We start from the raw sequence: 24,428 nt of genomic DNA, 5'->3' as shown, positions 1-24,428 counted from the left end.
AATTAGGTACCTCAACCCTTAGGTCTCTATGTTCTACAACACTGTCCAGGGCCCTAAGATTAACTCTATAAGTTCTGCTCTTTTTTGTTTTACCAAAATGCAGCACCTTGCATTTATCCAAATTAAACTCCATCTGCCATTCCTCAGCCCATTAAAGCAATTGATCAAAAAGATCTCTTTGTAATCTTAGATAACCTTCCTCATTGTCCAATAAACCACCAATTTTAGTGCCATCTACAGAGTTACTAACCTATCCTCCACATTCTCATCCGAATCATTTATATGGAGAAACTGAGGACTGCAGATGCTGGAGAGCCAGAGTCAAACGTGTGGTGCTGGAAAAGCACAGCAGGTCAGGCAGCATCCGAGGAGCAGGAGTGTTGATGTTTTGGGCATAAGCCCGTCAGCAGGAATGCGAAGGGGGAAGGGGGCTGAGAGGGATTTGGGGGGGGAGGTGGGACTGAGGGGAAGGTAGTTGGGATGGCAATAGGTGGATGCAAGTGGGGGTAATTATGATAGGTCAGTGGGGAGGGTGGAGCAGATAGTTGGGAAGGAAGATGGAAAGGTAGGACAGGTCAAAAGGGTGGTGCCGAGTTGGAGGGTTAGATGTGGGATGAGGTGGGGGGAGGGGAGGTTTGGAAACTGGTGAAGTCAATGTTGATGCTGTGTGATTGTAGGGTCGCAAGGTGGAGGATGAGGCATTCTTCCTCCAGTTGGTGGGTGGATTTGATTTGGCAGTGGAGGCAGGCCAGGACTTGCATGATGTTTGGGGAGTGTGAGGGGGAGTTGAAATGGTTGGTCACAACTTGGTGGTGTTGGTTGGTGCATGCAGAGCAGAGATGTTCCCTGAACTGCTCTGCGAGTTGATGTTCTGTCCCTCTGATGTAGAGGAGACCACATCGAGAGCTATGGATGTGGTAGATAAGGTAGGTAGGTGTGCAGGAAAATCTCCATTAGATTTGAAATTCTCCTATAGGGCCTTTGACTGAGGTGAGGGGGAAGGTGTGGGCGCAGATTTTACATTCGGTGCAGAGATTTGGGAGTGGAAGGTGAGGGCTGGGGTGGTGGTGGAGGGTGGGGGGGGGGGGGGGGTTGTGGTCCTATTCTTGTTGCAGTTGCAGGGGTGGTGTTCAAGGGGTGGTGTATGGAAAGTGGAGGAGATGTGCTGGAGAGCATTGTTAATCATGTGAGAGGGGAAATTGCGGTCCTTGAAGTAGGAGGCCATCTGGGATATCCTGGAGTTGAATTGTTCCTCCTGTGAGCAGATACAGCGGAGGCAGGGGAATTAGGAGTAAGGAATCATGTTTTTACAGGAGATGGGGTGGGGGAAGTTTAATCAAGTAGTAGCTGTGGGAGTCAGTGGGTTTGAAATAGATGTCAGTGTTGAGTCACTCTCTGGAGACTGAGAGGAGAGGTCCAGGAAGGAGAGGGAGGTGTCTGAGATAGAGTCATAGAGTCATAGAGATGTACAGCATGGAAACAGACCCTTCAGTCCAACCCGTCCATATTGACCAGATATCCCAACCCAATCTAGTCCCACCTGCCAGCACCCAGCCCATATCCCTCCAAACACTTCCTATTCATATACCCTTCCAAATGCCTCTTAAATGTTGCAACTGTACCAGCCTCCACCACTTCCTCTGGCAGCTCATTCCATACACATACCACCCTCTGTGTGAAAAAGTTGCCCATTAGGTCTCTTTTATATCTTTCCCCTCTCACCTTAAACCTATGCCCTCTAGTTCTGGACGACCCGACCCCAGGGTCTATTTACCCTATCCATGCCCCTCATAATTTTGTAAACCTCTATAAGGTCACCCCTCAGCCTCCGACGCTCCAGGGAAAATAATTCCAGCCTGTTTAGCCTCTCCCTGTAGCTCAAATCCTCTAATCCTGGCAACATCCTTGTAAATCTTTTCTGTTCCCTTTCAAATTTCACACCATCTTTCCATTAGGAAGGAGACCAGAATTGCATGCAATATTCCAACAGTAGCCTAACCAATATCCTGTACAGCCGCAACATGACCTCCAACTCCTGTACTCAGTATGGTCCATGTGAACATGAGGTCAGGGTAGAAGGTACTGCTGAAGTTGATGAACTGTTCAACCTTCTCATGGGAGCATGAGGTGGTACTGAGTCATCAGTATAGCAGAGGAAAAGGTGGGGGATGGTGCTGGTTAACTCTGGAAGGGGGACTGTTCCACAGAGGTAGGCATAGCTGGGGCCCATGCGGGTATCTACAGCTACCCCTCTGGTTTGATGGAAGTGGTAGGATTTGAAGGAGAAGTTGTTGAGGGTGCAGAACTGGTCCTTATAGTGATCTTAATGTGGTCTCCTCGACATCGGGGCGACAGAACGCCAACTCATAAAGCAGTTCAGGAAACATCTCTGGTCCACACGCACCAACCCCCACTTTCAACTCCCCTTCCCACTCCCCCAATGTCATGCAAGTCCTGGCCTGCCTCCACTGCCAAATCAAATCCACCTGCCAACTGGAGGAAGAACACCTCATCTTCCATCTCTGAACTCTCCAACCACACAGCATCAACATTGAACTTATCAGTTTCCAAATTTTCCTTCCCTCCACCTCATCCCAGATACAACCCTCCAACTTAGCACCACTCTATTGAACGGTCCTACTTCCCATCTTCCTTCCTGCCTATCTGCTCTACCCTCCCCACTGACTATCACAATTACCTCCCACCTGCATCCACCCATTGCCTTCCCACCTACCTTCCTCCTAGTGCCATCCCCATTCCCGTATTTATCTCTCAGCCCCCTTACCCCTCCACATTCCTGTTGCAGGCCTTATGCCCAAAACATCGACCGTCCTGCTCCTTGGATGCTGCCTGACCTGCTGTGCTTTTCCAGCACCATAAATCAGTTATATAAATGACAAACAAAAGTGGACCCAATATTAACTGTATGGAACACTGCTGGTCACAGGCCTCCAGTCTAAAAAACGGCCCTCTACCACCACTCTCTGTCTCCTAACATCAAATCAATTTTGTATCCAACCGGTGAGCTCACCCTGAATCCCATGTGATTAAACTTTACTAATTAGTCTATCATGTTGAATCTTGTCAAAGGCTTTATTAAAGTTCATGTAAAAACATCTACCATTCTGTCCTCAACAATCATTTTCGTTACTTCCTCAGAACATTCAATCAAGTTTATGGGATATGATTTCCCTCTCACAAAACCATGCTGACTACCCCTAATGAGTCCTTGTCCCTCAAGTGCATGGAAATCCTATCTTTCAGAATCCCTTTCAATAATTTATCCACCACCGATGTCAGGCTCACCGATCTATAGTTCCTAGGCTTCTCCTTTCAACCTTTCTTAAATAAAGGCACAGCATTAGCCACTGTACAGTCCTCCAACACATCAGATGATATAAATATTTCTGCTCGGAGAACCACATTTCTTCCCTAACTTCCCACCTTTCTGTTTTCTAAGACATCTTCTTCTGTAATGTGAACTGATTTTCAAAACATCAATATTTATTTGCCCAAGTTCTCTAGTCTCCATTTCTTTCTCCACAGTAAAATGTGATGTGAAATATTTATTTAGCATCTCTCTCATCTCCTGAGATTCAACACTGAGATGACCTCATTGATCTTTAAGGGGCCTTTTCTCTCACTAGATGCTCTTTTACCCTTAATGTACATATAGAATCTCTTTTGATTATCCTTAACTTTATCTGCCAAGGCTGTCTCATATCCCCTCTTTGCCCTCTTGATTTCCCCTTAAGAATGCCCTTACTTCCTTAAATTCTTGAAGAGATTAATTTGATCCCAGTTGTTTTATATCTAATAAATGATTCTTTCTTATTCTAGAATCTTAATATCTTCCATTTGTTATTCCCTACTCTTACTAGCCTTATCTTTCATTCTCAAGAGGAATATAATGTGTCTGAATTCTCATTATCACACTTCTGAAAGCCTCCCATTTGTCAGTCATCCCTTTAGCTGTGAAAGGTCTACTCCTATCAACTTTTGAAAGTTTTTATCCCATAGCATTAAAATTTGTCTTAGTCCAATTAAGGATTTTAACTTTTATGGAAGACTAATCCTTTTCCATAACTATTTTAAAACTAAGAGAGTTATGATGATGAGTGCCAAAGTGTTCACCTACAAATACTTCAGTCACTTGTCCTGCCTTACTTCCCAAGAGAAGGTTAAGTTTTGCTCTTTCTCTCATAAGTACATTTACATACTGATATAGAAAATATTCTTGGACAAATTTAACAAATTCCTCAGCATCCAAGCCTTTAACAGTTTGTCAGTTTTTATTCAGAGCACAATTCTTTAGGTTATCTCATTCTCTGACTTGCTGGTGTCTGCTTTTCTAAATAAATTACACTTTTCTGATTCAGAGCCATCCTCATCTGTCTTTCGATTTTAACTGCTACCTAGGAACACCGCAGTGACCTTCTCTATTAGTTTAAAAGCTGCCGAAATAGAATTAGCAAATCTCCCCGCCAGGATATTGGTCCCTTTCCAGTTCAAGTGAAATCCACTCCTTTTGAACAGGTCTCTTCTGCCCCAAAAGAGATTCCAATGACCCAAACATCTGAATCCTTGAACATTGCACATCTCCTCAGCCATTGATTTACTTGTCGATATTAGAGTGGTGCTGAAAAAGCACAGCAGGTCAGTCAGCATCCGAGGAGCAAGAAAATCGACGTTTCGGGCAGGAGCCCTTCATCAGGAATCATTAATGCAGTCGCCCTGTAATAAAGCAGAGGTTACTACCTTTGAGGTTCTGCTTTTTAGATTATATTCCCTGCAATATAGAAACAGGCCCTTCAGCCCAACAAGTCCACACCAACCCTCTGAGGAGTAATCCACCCAGATCCATTCCCCTACATTTATCCCTGACTAATGCATCTATCACTATGGGCAATTTAGCATGGCCAATTCACCTGGCCAGCTCATCTTTGGATCGTAGGAGGAAACCGGAGCATGTGGCTCAGTGGTTAGCACTGCTGCCTCACAACACCAGGGACCCAGGTTTGATTCCAGCTTCGAGCGACTGTCTGTGTGGAGTCTGCACATTCTCCCCATGTCTGTGTGGGTTTCCTCTGGGTACTCCGGTTTCCTCCCACAGTCCAAAGGTGTACAAGTTAGGTGGGTTGGCCATGTTAAATTGCCCATTGTGTTAGGAGTAAATATAGGATAGGGGAATAAGTCTGGGTGGGTTACTCTTCAGAGGGTTGGTGTGGACTTGTTGGGCTGAAGGGCCTGTTTCCATACTGTAGGGAATCTAATCTAATCCAGTCTCTGTGCCTCAGGCTAATTAGTTCTTCAGCTAGGTTTGAAATTGTTCTCTTCCTCTGTAGCACACTTTGGAAAAGCTCAAAACATGTAGATTAGATTAGATTACTTACAGTGTGGAAACAGGCCCTTCGGCCCAACAAGTCCACACCGACCCGCCGAAGCGCAACCCACCCATACCCCTACATTTACCCCTTACCTAACACTATGGGCAATTTAGCATGGCCAATTCACCTGACCTGCACATCTTTGGACTGTGGGAGGAAACCGGAGCACCCGGAGGAAACCCACGCAAACATGGGGAGAACATGCAAACTCCACACAGTCAGTCGCCTGAGGTGGGAATTGAACCCTGGTCTCTGGCGCTGTGAGGCAGCAGTGCTAACCACTGTGCCACCGTGCCGCCCACAACTAACCACGCGCCTATCCCGTTCCCTCTCCCAATTGCTGGCATGTTCTACAACTCATCCTGAAGCAGTAAAGCTGCTGGATTTATTGTGGCCAGCAGGATTAGGACCTGCTTTGAAAATAAATGGATCTTCCCAGCCACTCTTCTTGAAGAATACCACCACAACAGGATTAACTTTGCCATGCCTATGAACCTGAGAGTTCAAGAAGTAGAAGATTATAAAAAAGAGAACTTGCTTGATATAGCCCTTTTCAAGACCTCATTGCGTCTCAACGCCGTTTACAACTAATTACTTTCTTTTGAAGTGTAATTACTGCTGTATCACAGAAAGAAGCAGCTCACATGCACCCATAAGTGACCTCGATTTCACCAGGTCTCCAGGGATATTCTGGGCGGGGTGCAAAAATGCCAAATGAAGGCAATGGTTGGAGTGCTCATCATCTTCCTGTTATCATGGAACTTGTTTAACAGCAGGGAGTATGGTGGGCACCATTCCCACCCAGATGCCAATGGCACTGCTTGAGAGGCGAATTAAGAAACTTTTCAAGCTTCTGGTGACATTTTATTGATTCACATTAGAGGGAGACTGTAAGGTGAACCTTGGCACCCTCTTTTCCGCATTTATTGGGGGATCCACGAGGATCCCGCCTCAGCACAATGGCCTTCCGGTAGCATCAAACCCAACCGCTCCCCACCCCCCACCCCCCACCCCCCCATCACTCACCATGGCCCTCACCAATACACTCACACACACCCATCCCATCCCCAATTCTAACATGCCTTTGGCTCTGGCAACCCTGAAGCACGTTTGCTTGTTTCCTTCCAAAGACATTAGCCATTGCTGGTTCGTGCTGTGTGTACTCCTAAATGATCTGACTGATCACTAGCTCTTTGAGACTGGTTCTTTTCAATGGACTGGTTCCCTGGAAGCAGAATGCAGGTGGAGTGTCCCCAGCCAGCATGACTGAAGTGGGATTGCCCCAAGCTTTGTGGCTAATTGCTCTCTTGACAAAACGAAAACATTGATATCATGATATCATTTAAAGGATAAAGATTGGCTTGAATACCAGAGAGAACTCTCTTGCTCTTCTTTGTGCAGTGTTTGAAAGTACTTAAGAAGATAGAAATGGCCTCAACTTAATACCTCACCTGCAAGACAGCTATTCTGAAAATGCAGCACTGCATAAATACTGTACTGGAGGCTTGATTATTTACATAAGTTGGAAGCATGGGGCTCAGAGACCAGATGTCTACCTGTTAGACAATGACTTAAATAAAATAACTATGAAGTGAAAGGTATATCTGACACTTGTCTGAGATTCTCCATTGAAATGAATTAAACAGTCAGGTGCATTGATTATGTTGAGTTGTAAATCTAAGTTCCACTGCCTCCAACAAAGCCCTACACAAGAATTTAAGAACGAGTTACAATTACAAAGAGACACAAAGGAATTTATTGCATAGAAATAAACAGTTTGTCAATCTTGTTCATGGTGGCCGAAGGTGACCTACAAAATTCATTCCCACCTTTCAGCTCTTGGTCCAAGGTCTCACGGTTATAGCACTTCAAGTATATCATCAGATTTGTTTTTTTTTTACATACAAAGAGTTTCTGCTTCTACTGAGCTTTCAGACAGTGTGTTCCAAATTCTTACCATGCTTTGAGTGAAATAAATACTTCTCAATGCATTTTAAGCCCTTGACCAATGCATTAGGTTTACATTCACTGCTATCTGCTCAAGTAAATGGGTCTGTCTTATTTTATGTCATTACAAGAACACTTCACGTAATTCTGCTCATGCTGATACAGGGAGGTGATGATTTTAGAAAGGCAACAAAGGAGATTCTGAAGAATGCTGCCATGATTAGTAATCTATCTTTGAGGGAATACTGGGCAGGCTGGTGTCATTTTCATTGGCTGAGGAGAGTGTGTTATCTAAATGTAACACAAAGCAAAGTACATGGATTCTATTTACTTGAAGTTATCTGGGAGTTCATTTACTGCTAAACTAACACATTTGTACAATGTAATGTCTAGACACAGCCAGTACCTCAAGTGCTATGGCAGTAGAGAACCTGTGGCCTGTGGTCATTTGATAACATCCAGGTATTTGGTTCATTTACATCTTGAACTTTTAAAGGGGCATTATGCCAAGGGTAATAGCATACCATTCCTTTTTTAAACCAAAGATGGCATTCATATGCTATAATTAAAATAAAATAGTTGGTGAAAGCAAATGTGATTCTAAACGGAGAGTTGTAATATTTACAAGTGTAAGAATCCATCTTATCATTTCAGTGGCTTGAGCTCATTTTGAGACCTTCTTATGGTGGAACCTTCTGGAAGTATGGTCTTTGCTGTTGTCTTATTAATGTGTTGTTCGTTGCCCTGCTGTTCCATCATAATCTTATCATCACAGTGTGTTCTTTCGTTCATTCTTTTCCATATGCTGAACTCATTGTCAGAAATGATTTCAAAAGACCCTCAATTTGTCTACCACAGATGGGCTGAAGTGTTCCTTACCTGCCTGACAATAAGAAATTTGGAGAAATAATCAGTGACTAAATGAATTTGCCCCATCAAAAGTAAATAGATCAATGGAAATTTTAAACCAAATGATTTCTGGAATCTCAAGTGGGTATGGAGGTTCTGCACATTTTTGTAGCTGATCGCTCTGGCATGCCTCATACACATCAGCAAATTTTCTATTAGTCCATGGCCAGTATATCTTATCACATACTGGTCATCTCAACCAATATATGCTAAGCTGTCCTGGGTGGAGTTGCATTAATATGTCCTGGCAGATAATGCCAATAGAGATACTGAGTTCGTATATCATGTCAGGTCATCCTTCAATATAGTGCCTTAAGAAGTGAGTTGTTAACTATTTCTGATTGAAACTGGTTGGCCAAAATGGAAAGTATCAATTTTGAGCATATCTTCCACCTATTTGTCCAAGCTGTCAATTTGTAGATTCAGTGAAATGTCTGCATCCTTATTTGGATTTAGCAATCTGCTCAGCACATTTGAGGTAAGCATTTTGCTACCAAGTTTGGTGAGAGATGTTGAAGGCATAAGCAGTACTTTTACCAGATGTTGTGTGGTCCTCCTGGTACCTATATTTCCAGATCAGGCTGTAGTTCTGCCACTGCTGGTCCATTCATGTCTACCAGGTAAAGTATTAGTAACTTCCACTCTGATTGTTATAGTATCAATATAAAGGAATGACAACCCATTGAATGCAGTTCATTTAGCAATTTGCAGTTGTCAGTTGTACCATTGAGTTCCAATAATTCTTCAGAATTTGGATGATAAAATATTTGCACTAGCTCCCTTGTCAACTTTGGTCTTGAGTATATGTTTACCAGTTTCTTTTGACAAATGAGGTTGACGATGGGAAAAAAAACCTCCAGTTGGTTGACTTCACATAATGTGTTACATTCACAACATGAACAATTGTTCATCCTCTGTTCCATGATGCATCTTAACTCACAGAAATTGAGGAGCGTAGATGCTGAAGATCAGAGTCGAAGACTGTGGTGCTGGAAAAGAATCGCAGGTCAGGAAGCATTTGAGGAGCAGGAGAATCGACATTTCGGGGCATAAGCTATTCATCAGAAATTCCTGAAGAGTTTACACCCGAAATGTCGATTCCATCTCAACTTGGGTCTGTCTTCCAGTGAATTTAACATATCAGTTTACATTTACAAGGGTCCCTGATGTACTCCTTACTGCTGTTGTCAAGCTGCTGTGCCTGTCTTCAAAAGAACCGAAGGAGAGTCATGCCAGACTTGAAATATTATCTTTGTTTCTCTCTCCAAACTTGCTGTCAGACTTGCTGAGTTTCTGCAACATTTTTTGTGTTTGTGTCTATCTTCTATTCGGTTGTGTCCTGCTTTTCTCTCTGGCTTCATCCTTGTTTTTTTTGCATAGGTTGACGTGCTGGCCTTTTATACCACATTCCTGACAAATGCTGGACAGCTTTTCACTAAGTGGGACAGACTGCAATTGAGACAACATTTGCTTGCTTTTCTTGAGCTGGCTGCAACATAAATACTGTTTGTCGCACCTGGTGGTTGCAGGTGCTATTGTCCAACTGCAGCGGCTCCATACTTTCTGCCAACTTCAAGCAGTGAATCACCGATGTGAGCTTTCTTTGTCTTTTTTTATTCAGCTGTAGTATGTGGGTGTCGCTGACTCGGCCAGTATTTGTTGCCATCCATAGTTGTCTTTGAGAAGGTGGTAGTGAACTGCCAGTTCTACCACTGCAATCCATTGCTGTAGGTAGACCCACAATGCTGTTATGGAGAAAATTCCAGAATTTTGACCCAGCAACAGTGAAGGAACAGCAATATATTTTCAAGTTGAATTTTCTAAGAGGTCTTTTTGGAATGCTTTGAGAAGCATGATGCAATTGCCAACTCTATTCACTTCTGAGATAGTTCAGTCTCAAAACAAAGTCATATTTGTTGCCCTTGTTATAGCATCTGCTTATAAATTACCCATTGATACTATGGTCTTTGCCTCCAGGAAATCAATTCTAAGTAATAACTTCTAAAGTTAACTGGATATTTCTTGGCCTCTTCAGATATGAGTGAGGAATTGACTGTGTAACCCTCATTAGCAACTACTATAAGTATCTTCATAGAATGCTCAACTGGTTCTACAACTGCTTAGTTTATTATCCTTTATTTAAAGAGTTTGAACTTGGAAAATAAATCCATGTCTTTCCAATTCATGCTGAGGGATTTGATACTCATCCTTCTATGCTTTCCACATGGTACTAAATGTTCCTATTCTATTTTTTAGCTTGAAATGTACTTTAGGGTTTGTTCTGTTGGCCTTGCACTGTTCCTGAAAGCAGCCTATTTGAATTTAAAGTGCATCTTCTCTTTGTTCTGTCTAGGTTAATGCCTGTTATTCATTAAAATTTGAAATAGCCTTTAGAAATGGTAAGTTTGAATTCGTTAGCTGCTTACATGGACCTGACCAACTTGGAATTACTCACAGTTTGAATCGAAATGCCATTTCTTATGTTTTCTAAACAGTAGGAACTTCTCGTAACTGTTATATTTCATCCACCGCTGTTTCTCTTAGCTATCCAGCTTTTAAGGTTGGTACTTTACTTTTGAAAAAAAATAAAGAAAATCCAACTATGCACCATATAATAACATTGTTCCATTATCTATGTATCTATCTATGCATATTCTATTTCTTGAAGATCTCTATCATCTAAGCTTATATTAATTACCATCAAATTTCTACATTATTCTGTATGACCCATTGGAATAGAAAAAGATACCGCATGTGTCAAATGTGAAGGTTACTCAGCTATTATTTATCGCTGTGGTTTGTGTTGAAGAAGCACAAGGTCACAGGAGGCATCATTGTTAAAGACCTCAGGAACAAATTCCATTTCTCTACTGCACAAGTAATTAGTAGTTGCTGTTTGTTTGCAACAAGAGCAGAGATGCTGGGATTATGAAAACATCACTGGTAGTCACGGAACTTTGCAGTGCTTAAATTATGTGCAAGGAATGGAAACAGTGTTTAAAAGAAGGGAGTAAATAGCTTCTTTATGAGAACACTGAACACAACACTTTCCATTTGGCATTCCCTCAGGGTTGAGGATGAATTGTTTAGTTCACCTCCATAATTGTAACCACTTTCAGGAAAGGAGATGAATCTGACTGTGGAAATTACAGAGGCGCTTCCCTACTGTCCACCATGGGAAAGGTCATTGCAAGAATCCTCCTCAAATACTGGGAGGAGGTGGCTGAGGATCTCCTTCCTGAGTCTCAGTGTGACCACAACCTGCTGAGAGGCGCAACGGACATGATTTTTAGTGCATGACAAATCCAAGAAAAGTGCAGAGAATGCAGCAAAATGTTCCACATGGCCTTCTATCTCACAAAGACATTTCACCCTGTCAGCTAGAAGGGATTGTGAAACATACTCCTCTAATTCAGCTGCCAACAGAAATTCAACCTCATTCACTGGCTGCTTCACGATGACATGCAAGTGTCATCTGCACCAGCGTAACCACCACAGACCCAGTATGACCACAAACTAGGTTCAAGCAAAGCCTGGGTCATCACGCCAACACTCTTCTCCATCTTCCCCACTGCAACACTCTACCCTATCTCACTGCTGGAGTGGAGCTAACTAACATGACAAGTGAGAAACTATTCAACCTAAGTACAGCATGATCAGAATAGCTATGGCTGTGTGACAAAGGTTCGGATTTAGGTGCTGCAAGCTACAGGGGATATTTAAACAAGAACTAGCTAAGAACAAACAAATGGATGCCCAGAGGACTATGAGAGATATTAAGACTGATTGGAAGCAAGTCCCGAATAGTGAGTTTAAAATCTCATTAGAGATTTAATGCTGTAACAACCTAGCTGAAATAGATTTAGCTAATTTTAATCCAGTTTCCACTAATGGTGTCAATCCACCTCACTAACATCCTAGACTATTAAAGTCACAGCCTGTTATGCTCAAAATCATATTTAACAGTCAATATATCAAATTCTTGCCATGTCCCAACAGTGGGATAGATCCACCAGGCACTATGAAACAGGTCTGAGGGGCTGAATAACCAACGTTCATTCCTTTAGGGCACAGTGAGGTCAAAATTTTGGTTCTAGGTATACTTAACATTGATTCCAAGCACGTCAGAGTCGAATAGGTAAAAATAAGGGCAGAACATTTCTAGCTATGTGCTTTCTAACAATGAGAGGTGCAAGAGGGCAAAGGAATATTATCATCTCCTAGTTACCGTTCAGGTCACAGACCATCCTAACTGGAAATGTTCATTTTTTTTAATTCACTCATGGGATGTTGGTGCCACTGGCTGGGTCATCCTTAATTGCCCATCCTTAATTGTCTCTGAATTAAGTGACTTGCCGCGTCATTTCAGAGGGCAATACAGAGTCAACCACATTGCTGTGGGTCTGGAGTCACATGCAGATGGACCAGGTAAGGATATCGGATTTAAAGGGCATGGGTGAACTAAATGGGCTTTTACAATGGTTATATGGTTGCAATTAGACAAGATTTTAATTGCATTATCTGTCATGACTGGCTATCCTCAAAACTGACACTTAATCATTATTGGAAATTCAAACCTAGTAATTTTGCAGGAGTGCCTTCAGTACAAGGACTGCAATTATTCAAGAATCCAGCTCACAATCCCTTTCTCAAGGGAAACCTTGCCAAGGACACTTAAATCCCACAAGCACATTTATATAAAAAAGCTGTGCTTTACACAATGAGGTTGTATTGATCTTCCCCATCATCAATAAAGTCAGGGGTTGTGTTACAGCCACAAGTCTCCTATAATTACACACATAGAAGCCCAAAGTAAAACCAAGTCATTAACTAAATACACCTTAAAATGATCTACAACACCACTGAAAGTACCAATCAAAGTCCACTAAGTGTAAATAGCAAGGAGCAACCCAACTAGATAATCTGACGATGGTAGAAACTGAAGGATGAATGCTAATTATGACTAGACCAGTTAGTCTAACATTTATGGTGGGCACATTATTGGAGTCTATAACCAAGGATGGAGTAACTGGATACAAGTGGTGCCTCGGAATCCGAATTTAATTCATTTTAGGAGGCTGTTTGGATTGCGAAAAGTTTGGATTCCGAAACTATTTTCTCCATAAGAAATAATGGAAAGTGAATTAATCCGTTTCTGGACCCAAGAAAAAAACATTTTCAAGACAGTTTTAACTGCAAATGCGGATGATTAAGGTTAAAAAAATGAGTAAGTGACCTTAATATCAAGTAATAATAATAAAAACAAGAAATAAATGTACTAACATGAAAATAACTACATTTACCTTAGTGAGGAGTGCTAATGGTGCATGTGGAAGCTGGAGAGGAGGATGGAGGGAGAGGGTTTACTGCTTGGAAGGTGAGTCACCTTCCATAATAACATCAGGTAACTGTGCTTTTGCTGTTTGCTGTCTTTGTCTCTTCATTGTTGTAACACTAAGACCACTTGCAGAGGGCTGGGGCTCACTGGACTGGCTTTCTTTCGAGAACCACCTTTCCAAAATTGTCTGGTGTTGGCGACTTTTCTGAATTTTTCTAAAGTGGTCAATCACATTGTCATTGAACATGTTTATGCTCCTGTTGACCACTGCCTTGTTCGGATGCCACTTTTCAACAATGGCCTGTATTTTAGACCACAGGAAGCACAGTTCCTTAATTTCGGCACTGGAAATGTTCTCACTAGTTCCCTTTTCCTCCTCTGAAGCAATTTCCTCTGCCACTTCTTCTTGCTGCATCTTGTGGAGGTGCTGAAGTTTTTCTGTGGTGAGTTCATTCTTGTGATCCTCCACTAACTCCTCCACATCCTCTCCACTCACCTCCAAGCCCATGGACTTGCCCAGAGACACAATAACAGGCACAACGGGCGGTTCTTCGAAGCCTTCAAAGTCTCTCCCTGCAACACATTCAGGCCAGAGTTTCTTCCAGGCAGGGTTCATTGTCCCCAGAGACACTTCCCTCCATGCTTTGTCTATGATTCTTAAGCAATGGAGGATATTATAATGATCTTTCCAAAACTTTCTGAGGGTCAGTTTGGTCTTGTTTCTCAAAGCATCTCTGGAAAATAGCCTTGGTGTACAGTTTTTTGTAATTTGAGATAACTTGCTGGTCCATGGGCTGGATGAGAGGAGTGGTATTGGGGGGGCAAGAACATCACCTTGATGAAGCTATATTCGCCCACCAAATCTTCTTCCAAGCCTGGAGGATGAGCAGGAGCATTGTCCATCACAAGAAGAGCCTTCAGGGGTAGATTATTTTCCTCAAGATAAGCCTTCACAGAAGGGGCAAACTCTTCATGAATCCACTCAGTGAAGAACTGCCTGGTAACCCATGCTTTCATGTTTGCCCTCCACATCACATTAAGCTTGCTCTTCATAACATTGTTCTTTTTGAACACACGTGGATTCTCTGAGTGGTACACAAGCAAAGGCTTTATCTTGCAGTCTCCACTAGCATTACCACACAACAAGAGAGTAAGCCGGTCTTTCATCGGCTTATAGCCTGGTAAAGACTTCTCTTCCTGAGTTATATAGGTCCTCCTTGGCATCTTTTTCCAGGAGAGGCCGGTCTCATCACAATTGAACACCTGTTGTGCCACATACCCCTCAGTGTTCACAAACTCACTAAATTTCTTCACAAAATTTGCCGCTGCATCCACTTTCAAACTAGCAGCCTCTCCATGCATAATAACACTGGGGATCCCAGTTCTTTTCTTAAAGTTTTCAAACCACCTCCTACTAGCCTTAAACTCATCACTATCAGCACTACTTCCAGGCACGTCTTTTTTAAGGTCAGCGTACCTGGCTTTCTCACAAATTATGCCCTCAGAGATGGGATTACCAACCAACTGTTTTTCGTTTATCCACACTAAGAGGAGTTTTTCCACCTCCTCTATAAACTTCGAGCTCTTAGAGATCAGGGTCTTAACACCTTTTGCCACATCAGATGCTTTTATCACTTCTTTATTTTTCAGAACCGTACACACAGTCGATTTCGGCATCTCAAATATGGCAGCGAGATCAGACACAAGCATACTCTCTCATGCTTAGCGATAAGTTCTTTCTTCAACTCAATTGTCGTTCTCATAGACTTCCTCTTACTCTTATTGGCTTCACTGCTCTTCTTGGGTGCCATGGTGAAGGCACGAGGGTGACAATTAAAAAAAACAGCACAAATCAAGGTAAAAACACGAGGTAAACTAGTGATGGACACACTAGAGATGCTTTCACATCTGCTTCCGGGGACGAACTGAACAAACAATGTGTGACCTGAATGGTACATGGTGTTCGGATTCTGAAAATGTGTTCGGAATTTAGGGCAAAATTTTCTCAAAATAATTGTTCGGATTCTGATTTGTTCGAACAATAGGACGTTCAGATTCCGGGGTCACCACCGTACTTGGAAAATTTTCATTAAATCAGGGAGTGTCAGCATGGATTCATGACAGGTAGGTCATGCCTGACGCCCCACTAAATGTTTTTGAGAAGTGACTAGGATAGTGATCAGGGAACGTCAATGGATGTTATTTACATGGAATTTCAGAAAGCTTTTAATTAAGTCCAATGTAAGAGATTTAACTACAGTGGAAACGTTAGGAGCTGAGGGCAAATTACTGACGTGGCTGGGAAATTGAGTGGCAGGCGACAGAAAGTAGGGATAATGGATAGGTACACAAATTGGCAGGATGTGACCAATGGTGTCTCAGAAGGATCTGCGTTAGGGGCCATAATTACTCACTGCATTTATTAACAACTTGGATAATGCCATTGGCAGTCATACATCGAGATTTGCTGGTGACACAAAATTGTAGGTGGTCACATAAAATTACAAAAAGAAAATGATAGACAAGGTGAATGGGCAAAACTGTGGCAGATGGAGTTCAATGTAAGCAAGTGTGAGGTTATCCATTTTTGACCAATAGATCACCACATTTTCTCCATGGTATGAAGGTAAATAATGTGCATGTCCAAAGAGACTCAGGAGTTCAGGTTCACAGACCTTTAAAATGTCAGAAACAGGTCCAGAAAATAATCAAGAAATCAAATGGAATGCAGGGTTTTCTCTAGAGGACCAGAGTACAAGGGTGCAGAAGTTATGCTGCAGTTATACAAAATCCTGCTTAGACATCACTTGGAGCACTGTGAGCAGATCCAGGCACTAGACCTTCTGAAAGATATATTGTCCTTGGGAGGGAGTATGATGTCAGATTACAAGAACGATAGCTGACTGCAGAATTTAAGTTATGAAGATTGATTATACAAATTAGGACTGCTTTCTCTGGAATTTAGAAGATCAAGAAGTCAACTGGTCGCAGTCTTCTAGATGATAACGGAAAAGCCAAGTAGATAAAGATAAACTATTTCTACTGTTGGGCATTCTAGAACTAGGTGTCATAGTCTAAGCATCAGTGCCAGACCATTTAGGAGGGATGTTAGGAAGCACTTCTCCACACAAAAGGTGGTAGATGTTTGGAACTGTCTTCTACAGATGGCAGTGGATGCTGGACCAGCTGTTAATTTTAAATCTGAGGCAGGCACACTTTTGTTAAGTCAAGTTATTAAAAGAGATGGGCAAAAGGTAGATATGAAGACAAGTCACAGATCAGCCATGATCTCATTGAATGGTGGAACAGATTTGAGGGGCTGAATGGCCCACTTCTGTTCCTATGGCTCAAGAAGAACTTCCCAGCTCTTCTTTGAACAGTCCTTCGGGTTTTCTAAATACCACCCAGAGTCTCCCGTTTTGTGGCTTATCCAGAAGATAGCTGGTGTGATTTTCTCCTGATGCTGCATTGGAATGATACTCTAGATTATACGTTCAAAATGCAGGAGTGGAATTTGAACCCATGATCTTGTGATTCATAGATGACAGAGCAACTGCCAAGCCAACGTTGATATCTCCTTTCACCGCATCAATTAGTATTCTGACAACTAGTTATTATATGAACATTTACTATTGGACTTGTAATTGACAGTTTCTTTTTTACCAAGGAGTTGAATTTTGCTTTTATTGTGATTTAAGAAATGCATTAAACAATTTTCACACCACCAGAATATAAATTCACTCTAAAGCATTCCAAGGTCCTTACTTCATAAAATGGCTTGCTCCTCACAATTTATTTTCTTTGGTTGATTTGTGTTTACATTTAATTGTCCAATTATTGATCTACCCAGTACATGGTTTATAAGCAAAATCACGCAAGCAGCATGCTGTATGTTTGTACAAAGGACTGAATTGTCATTATTGTCTGACGGTTACACTGCAGTTTGTCCTTTTTGACTCCTATTCCCTCTATACGAGGAAGTGAATTTCCTACATTCTGCACTTTCAATGATGATCATGAAAAATCCATAACATTCAGCAACTCTTCACTGGTTGGAGTCATACCTGGAATCAAGGAAGTTGTCAAGGTGGTAGGAGGCTTCTCATTCTCAGCTTCTGGATATCTCCGCAGGAGTTCCTCACAGTAGAGTGCTTGGTCTTGCTATTGTCAACTGCTTCATCAATGATATTCCCTCCATCATGAATGTTAAAGAGAGCAGTCCCTTAAAAACTGAATTTTCATAGTGTTTACTATGTAACATGAGATTTAATTTGAAAGCTATTACAACAGTACTTCATTTTCTAAAGTTCTAACTATGAAAACAAAGGAAGGAATACAAAAAAAATCCAGAAGTCACAATTCCCTTTGAACTGGCATCAACAATTTATTTGGTACTAAATGCACCCCATATTGTTCTCCAAAAGAATGCTAAACTAACCCTCAGGTGTAAGAAGGCAAGGAGACAACAGTTATTCAATAAGATGAGTAGCTGTCCCATGGCCACTGGCCAAAAGGGTTCAGACAGTTGATTGACACAAAGAAAATAACCTGCCCCTAGAAATATAACAAGAAGGGTCAGGCCCAGAGGAAAGTTCTTCAACTCTTTAACCTTGTAGGCAGCAGACCTTGTAAGCAGCAGTTTTCATTGGACAAACCCCAACGGCCAGTCTTCATTGAGCAGATTTCATCTAGCCTTCTTCACCTGGCATATTGCAGATGGACTAGGAGAAGATAAGGAAGACCAAGGGCAGAGTTCCCTAACACCTCAGCTAGAGAGCAGATGCTTCCCCCACAGCTTTAACAAGACTAAGACATTCTGTGCTGACAACCTATTTGTCTCCTGATATCAGCGAATATCATGATTGTTGTCATGATTATATGCTTTCTTTATCTAACTAGTTAATGTTTCATATCTAAACTACTGCTTCCTACCAAAGTCAATAAGCAATCAGAAAATTACATACAAATCATCGACTGCCCATATTAGGTAACTGTGATCATGACCCCTGAAATTAACATTCAAATCAGGAGTGGGGGTGTTTGTGGAAGACTGCACAATGTTCAGCACAATTCATGACTCAGACACTGAAGCAGTCCATGTCAAACTGCAACAAGATCCGGAAAGTATGCAGGTCTGGACTGAAATGTGGCGAGTAACATACACTTCTTACAAATGCTAGGCAATGACCGACTCCAACAACAGATAATCTAACATCCATTATATTGAATGGTATCACCATCACTGAATCTCCTACTATCAGTATCCTGGGGTTGACCATTGTACAGAAACTGAACTGGATGAGCTACATAAATACTGTGGCTGCAAGAGCATATAGGAGGCTAGGAATCCACAGTGAATAACTCACCTCCTGGCTCCCCAAGGCACCAGTTAGAAGTGAAACAGAACACTTGCCTGGATAAGTACAGCTCCAACAACACTGAAAAAGCAGCCCACTTGGTTGAAACCACACCCACAAACATTCAGTCCCTCCACCGCCAATGCTCAGCAGCATGAATGTATAGATCATCTACAAGATATTCTAAAGAAATTCATCCAACCCTCTTAAGCAGTGTCTTCCAAACCCATGAATCACAATTCAGAAGGACAATGGCAGTAGATACATGGGTAATACCACCTCGTGAAAGTTCCCCTCCAAGCCACTCAGCATCTAGACCTATACGTATACTACTGCTCCTTCAGTGTCGCTGTATCCAAACCTGGAATTCCCTCCCTAACGGCATTGTGGCTCTACCCATACCAAATAGACTGTACAAATTCAAGAAATTAGCTCACCACCACCTTCTCAAGGGCAACTAGGAATGTGCAGCTAGCAATGCCTACATTCCAAGAGTGAATAAAAAAAATTAACAAGTTGTTATGTAATGAAAGTGATTGTTAGAGATTTTACAAAGGTAAATAATTTCAGAAACGTTCTTAAAATAAGTATTCAGTAGGACAGAATTTGAGTATTTCTGAAAAAGAAAGATATTTTTTTGAGGCGTTTTATCTTGCCCTTATCAGAACATCTGCAGAAAAGTGATGTAAAAGTAATAAAACATTTTTATAGTTAAGAGAATAGCGTGTTGTGTGTTGATATGTGGGTTCTGATTGGTAAAGTTGCTACCAAGGTGGTCAGTTATATGATGATTGACAGTTAACCATAAATTCTTTAAAAATTAAACCAGGCAGGTCAACTCTGATTGGTTAAGATATTGTCCTGAGGAATGTGCCAAAGATGGTTGTTAACCTATTTTGTTAATTTAAAACAGTTGCATTATTCTTTTTCTATTCTGCAATTAACAAACCTCTGCATCATAATATCACATTCACAATTGTTAACAGCATGGAAAGAAGGCATTTGGTCCATCATCCCTGCATGGTTCTGCCTTTTCCTGCCTGTTCCTTATACCTTGCATGTTATCTCTATAATATTAAACATCTAATGCCCTCGAGTGCCTCGATTGAACCTTCTTCCTGTAGCTGGCTCTGAAGAAGCTGCATCGGTGTAAATAAAGGGTGATTTGGGGACAGGATACTGGAATCTGTGAACTTATTTCATTTCCAGCATACTTCCGGGTACTGCATTCCAGACCCTAACTACTGTCTGTGTGTAAAAGTGTCTTTTTCCTCTTTGCTTCTCACCTCCTTTCTGAGTCTTCTGTATAAAGGCTGGTTCTCAATTGTATTTTCTACATGATGCCTGCACCCTTTTTCATCGCCATCTTAGTTTCTAACACCTTTCTCCCCAAGACATTCTAGAATTGTTTGCCCTACATTTTTCTTTTAACAGAATAAACCACAACTGTACCTGAGTCATCTCTTTTTCCAAGATAGCATTTTTTCACCTACTTTTTTTTCTGGACAACCTTTGGCTTCAGTTTCTCTGTAATTATTCCCCCATTAATTATTCTCACCATACATGTTTTTTGTTCTTCTCACCATAATCTTAAACCTTTTGATGTAATGGCTACTGCCCCCTACTGTTTCCTGCATTGAAATGTGACATTCTTGGCCCATCTCAGTCCTAAGAACAGGCCTAACAGTGCTACTTTACTTAACGGGCTAGACACATGCTGCCGTTGGAAATTCTACTCTATTATGTTTGCGCATCTCTAATTTCTTTGCAAGCTCATTCAACTAGTTGGGGTCTAAAGGCATTCCAAATAATGTAATTGTGCTCTTTTTGTTTTTGAGCTCACACTATAATGGTTTCTGTCCTCGAACCCTTGGAACACTCTCTTTCTCCAGCACTTCAATGCTCTCCTAAATAAGTAGCACCACCCTTTTCATCTCTCTTTTCTGAACACCTTGTATCCAGGAATATTTAACAGTCTGCTCTGCTCCTTTTTCAAACACATCTCTGTTATAGCCACAACATTTCAACTCCCCACTCATTCACACTCATGCACAGTAACCTTGGCTTAAAATGTTTTAACTTCGCCCTTAATCTGACTTCATGGATTAACTTATTATTCTCTGTTCTGGTGTTATCTGCCTGTCCTAGTATTTTGTACACCATGGTATTCCACTAGAGTATTCATTTGTGTTCCCATGTGCGTGTTGATTTAGCTTATAGTCCCTACCTAAAAGCACCAGCAAAATGCTTGCAGCGTCATGATAGAACACTACGAAGCTTCCAGTACAGACAAGTGTGGTATACTGCAAACCCAACTGACAATCTTAAATTGGTTGTCAGTGTAATTCTTAATACACACAAGGTTATTTAGTAAAGTTGCACAATCACAAAATCACATCTAATGTTGGTCTCGGGATTGGCCAGTATGGTCTGGTTGGGTACATCAGGACCCTGCTTATTGTGAACAACCAAAGGTGCATGTTGCTTGATACAATTTCCCAGCCTCTGGGATGTAAGGCCTAGCATCACACCATAAAACACATTATTAATTTGATAGGTAAAAGCCTTGTTTTATTTTGATTGCAGCGTCCTGTTGTTTTGTTACTTCATGGCTGCAGTATGAAACTGCTTGCTTCACCTGTTGCTTGGATTTTTGAGGTGCCTTACTCAAATTTGACATAGACTGGGCAGTTCTCAGTTCTGAAAATAGTAGCTTTATGCCCGTTCATGAGCTTGTGCAACATACAGCATGAAATTATTTGAGCAAGATAGCAACTGGCTTGTCCGATGCCTTTTGCAGAGCCCAATCTCAGCATCAACTTTGCATGGTGAGCAAATGCCGAAGGACCTATTCCTGACTGAATAAAATATCTGAACGCTATTCCCTGATTCATTCCTCAGGGCAAAGCTTTCACCAGTCAGAATGTGGAGGTGCCGGTGTTGGACTAGAGTGGACAAAGTTAAAAATCACACAACATCAGGTAATAGTTCAACAGGTTTATTTGAAAGTACAAGCTTTCAGAGTGCTGCTCCTTCATCAGATAGCTAGTGGGTCAGGATCATAGGACACAGAAATGTTCATAAAATAACTAAATGTCATACAACTGATGAGATGCATTGAACAAACCTAGATTGCTGTTAAGTCTTTAATCGCTTAGAATTCACACAACACCATGTAATAGTCCAACAGGTTTATTTGGAAGCACTAGCTTTCAGAGCACCGCTCCTTCATCAGGTGGTTTATCAGGACAACCACCTGATGAAGAAGCAGTACTTCGAAAGCTAGTGCTTCCAAATAAACCCGTTGGACTACAACCTGGTGTTGTGTGATTTTAACTTTGTCCAACATAGTCCATAGTCCATAGTCCAACACCGACACCTCCAAGTCATCACTCAGAATGGGGAAGCAGGTTTCAATTCGTTAATATGTAAATCCCAGACCTTCTTTCAAGTCACATTCCCAAGATAACTGAAGGCATTATAAAAAAAAGGTGACATCTCAACTCAGACAATGCATTAAAAAGGTGTGAGGTTAGAGTCTGTCTGGTTCTATTTCCAAAGTAGGAATTATAAAATATCATTTGGACTGACTCCCTTCAGGTTGTGTGCTTTTTGAACAAAATAGAATATATCTGCAAATAAATTCTGCAAATGAAAATTCACCCCAAAGATTTATATTGCTGCAGCAATCACAAGAGAGAGAAAGAAAGAGAGAGAGAGAATGAGAGAGCAAGAAAGAGAGAGAGAGAAAGAAAGAGAGAGAAAGAGAGAGAAAGAGAGAGAGGAATAACGAGAGAGAGAGAAAGAGAAAGCGAGAGAGAAATAAAGAAAGAGAGAGAGAAAGAGAGAGAACGAGAGAGAGAGAAACAAATAAAGAGAGGGGGAAAGAGCAAGAGAAATAAAGAGAGAGAGAGAAAGAGAGAGCGAGAGTGTGTGTGTGTTTGTGTGTGCTTGGTATAGTGTGTGCGTGAGTGTGACAGAATGTACACCTGTGAGAGGGTGTGCATGTAGGTGAGAATGTGAGTGTATATGTCTGATAGAGTGTGTGTATGAGAGAGGGTCTGCATGAATGTGAGAGTGTGATCAGATGTAAGAGTGTGTGTGTATGTGTGTGTGTGTGTGTGTGTGTGTGTGTGGGGGGTGGGGGGGGGTCACCTGTAGTGTGACATGAACCCAAGATCCTCATGGGTACCAAACTAAATTATCAGCCTCTGCTCAGACACTCTGCGTTGTTATGTGTCCCAAAGTCCGCCTGGGAGGACGGTCACCAGAAGATCTGAGGTCAAATAGCCTTGACAGCTGAAGTGTTCCCTGACTGTGCCCATATAAATCTTTGGGGTGAATTTGCTTTTGCTGAAATGTATTTGCAGATACATTCTATTTTGTTCAAAAAGCACACAACTCTGTAGGCAGTCATTCCATGTGACATTTTGTAATTCCTACTTTGGAAAAAGAACCAGCCTGGAAAACAGTCAGACTCTAACCTCACACCTTTAATGCACTATCTGAGCTGTCACCTTTGTTAAATAAAAGCTTAAGTTATCTCAAGGATGTGACTTGAAAGAAGTTCTGTGATTTACATATTAATGAATTGAAACCTGCTTCCCCATTCTAAGTGATTAAAGACTTAACAGCACACTAGGTTTGTTCAATACATCACATCAGTTGTATAACACTTTGATGTTTTACTGTAAGTTCTGTGTCCTGTGATCCTGCTCCATTAGTTATGTGATGAAGGAGCAGCACTCCAAAAGCTTGTACTTCCAAATAAACCTTTTGGACTATAATCTGGTGCTGTGTGATTTTTAATTTTGACTAATCAGAGATAACCTGCCTGGTTTAAATTTAAACATAGCTTGACAAATAACTGCCCATCATCATCTAACTAGCACATTCTACATGACAACACCTTAACTAAAGCCCACTTGCTAAGTAACAGACTCTGTTCTCACGCAGTATAAAGATTTTATTCCCCTTAACATTGGTATTCTTGATAACATCCTGATGAGTGCTAGATGAAAAGCTTTAAAAAAATGTACCTTTTCAACAAAACTTAACAAACACTAACTGCCCACTAGTATCTTAATTGTTAGCAAGTACAGTAAAGTCCATCCATGGGCAAAGCATAGTTTTCAATTTAAACAGACATTGAAATAAATCCAGATAAGATAGTAAAGATATTGAGCACAATAATCACTGTTGTATTAATATAAATAGCTATAATATCAATGACTGCAACTTAAGCCTTTTCACCCTCTTCATTTTATTTATGTTATTATATACAAATATTAACTATGTTATATTTATTTTAAAATCAGCTTTTAATTCTGTTTATTTTTTCTCATCTCCTTCTGGTTCTTGAGTCCCATTATCCATTTTGGAAGTTGTGCATAGATCAAAAATAAAACCTTTGTTTAGCTGGACTACAGATGTTGTTGCATTTGTCGGAAACTATGGATTGACTGTGTCACTCAAATCATTCCCTGATGA

General features: G+C 41.3%; 1 protein-coding gene across 6 annotated transcripts in view; it reads right to left on the bottom strand.

Moving 5' to 3' along the window:
* htr1fa (5-hydroxytryptamine (serotonin) receptor 1Fa) overlaps positions 1–24,428 on the bottom strand; it is a 148,651-nt gene that overhangs the window by 109,903 nt on the left and 14,320 nt on the right. For 3 of the 6 annotated variants that reach the window (XM_072585473.1, XM_072585472.1, XM_072585476.1), the window contains one exon: positions 17,646–17,811. The exons of 2 other annotated variants lie outside the window; for them this stretch is intronic. The gene's annotated coding sequence lies outside the window, so the exon portion shown is untranslated. Of the gene's footprint in view, positions 1–9,892; positions 9,989–17,645; positions 17,812–24,428 lie in introns of those variants that run through there. One more of the 6 variants, XR_011962558.1, reaches the window with a different exon arrangement.

Source organism: Chiloscyllium punctatum, chromosome 15 (assembly GCF_047496795.1).
Source record: "Chiloscyllium punctatum isolate Juve2018m chromosome 15, sChiPun1.3, whole genome shotgun sequence".
NCBI classification, from domain to species: domain Eukaryota; kingdom Metazoa; phylum Chordata; class Chondrichthyes; order Orectolobiformes; family Hemiscylliidae; genus Chiloscyllium; species Chiloscyllium punctatum.
The sequence above is the reverse complement of the archived record's forward strand: the minus strand, read 5'-3'. Positions and strand labels throughout refer to the sequence as shown.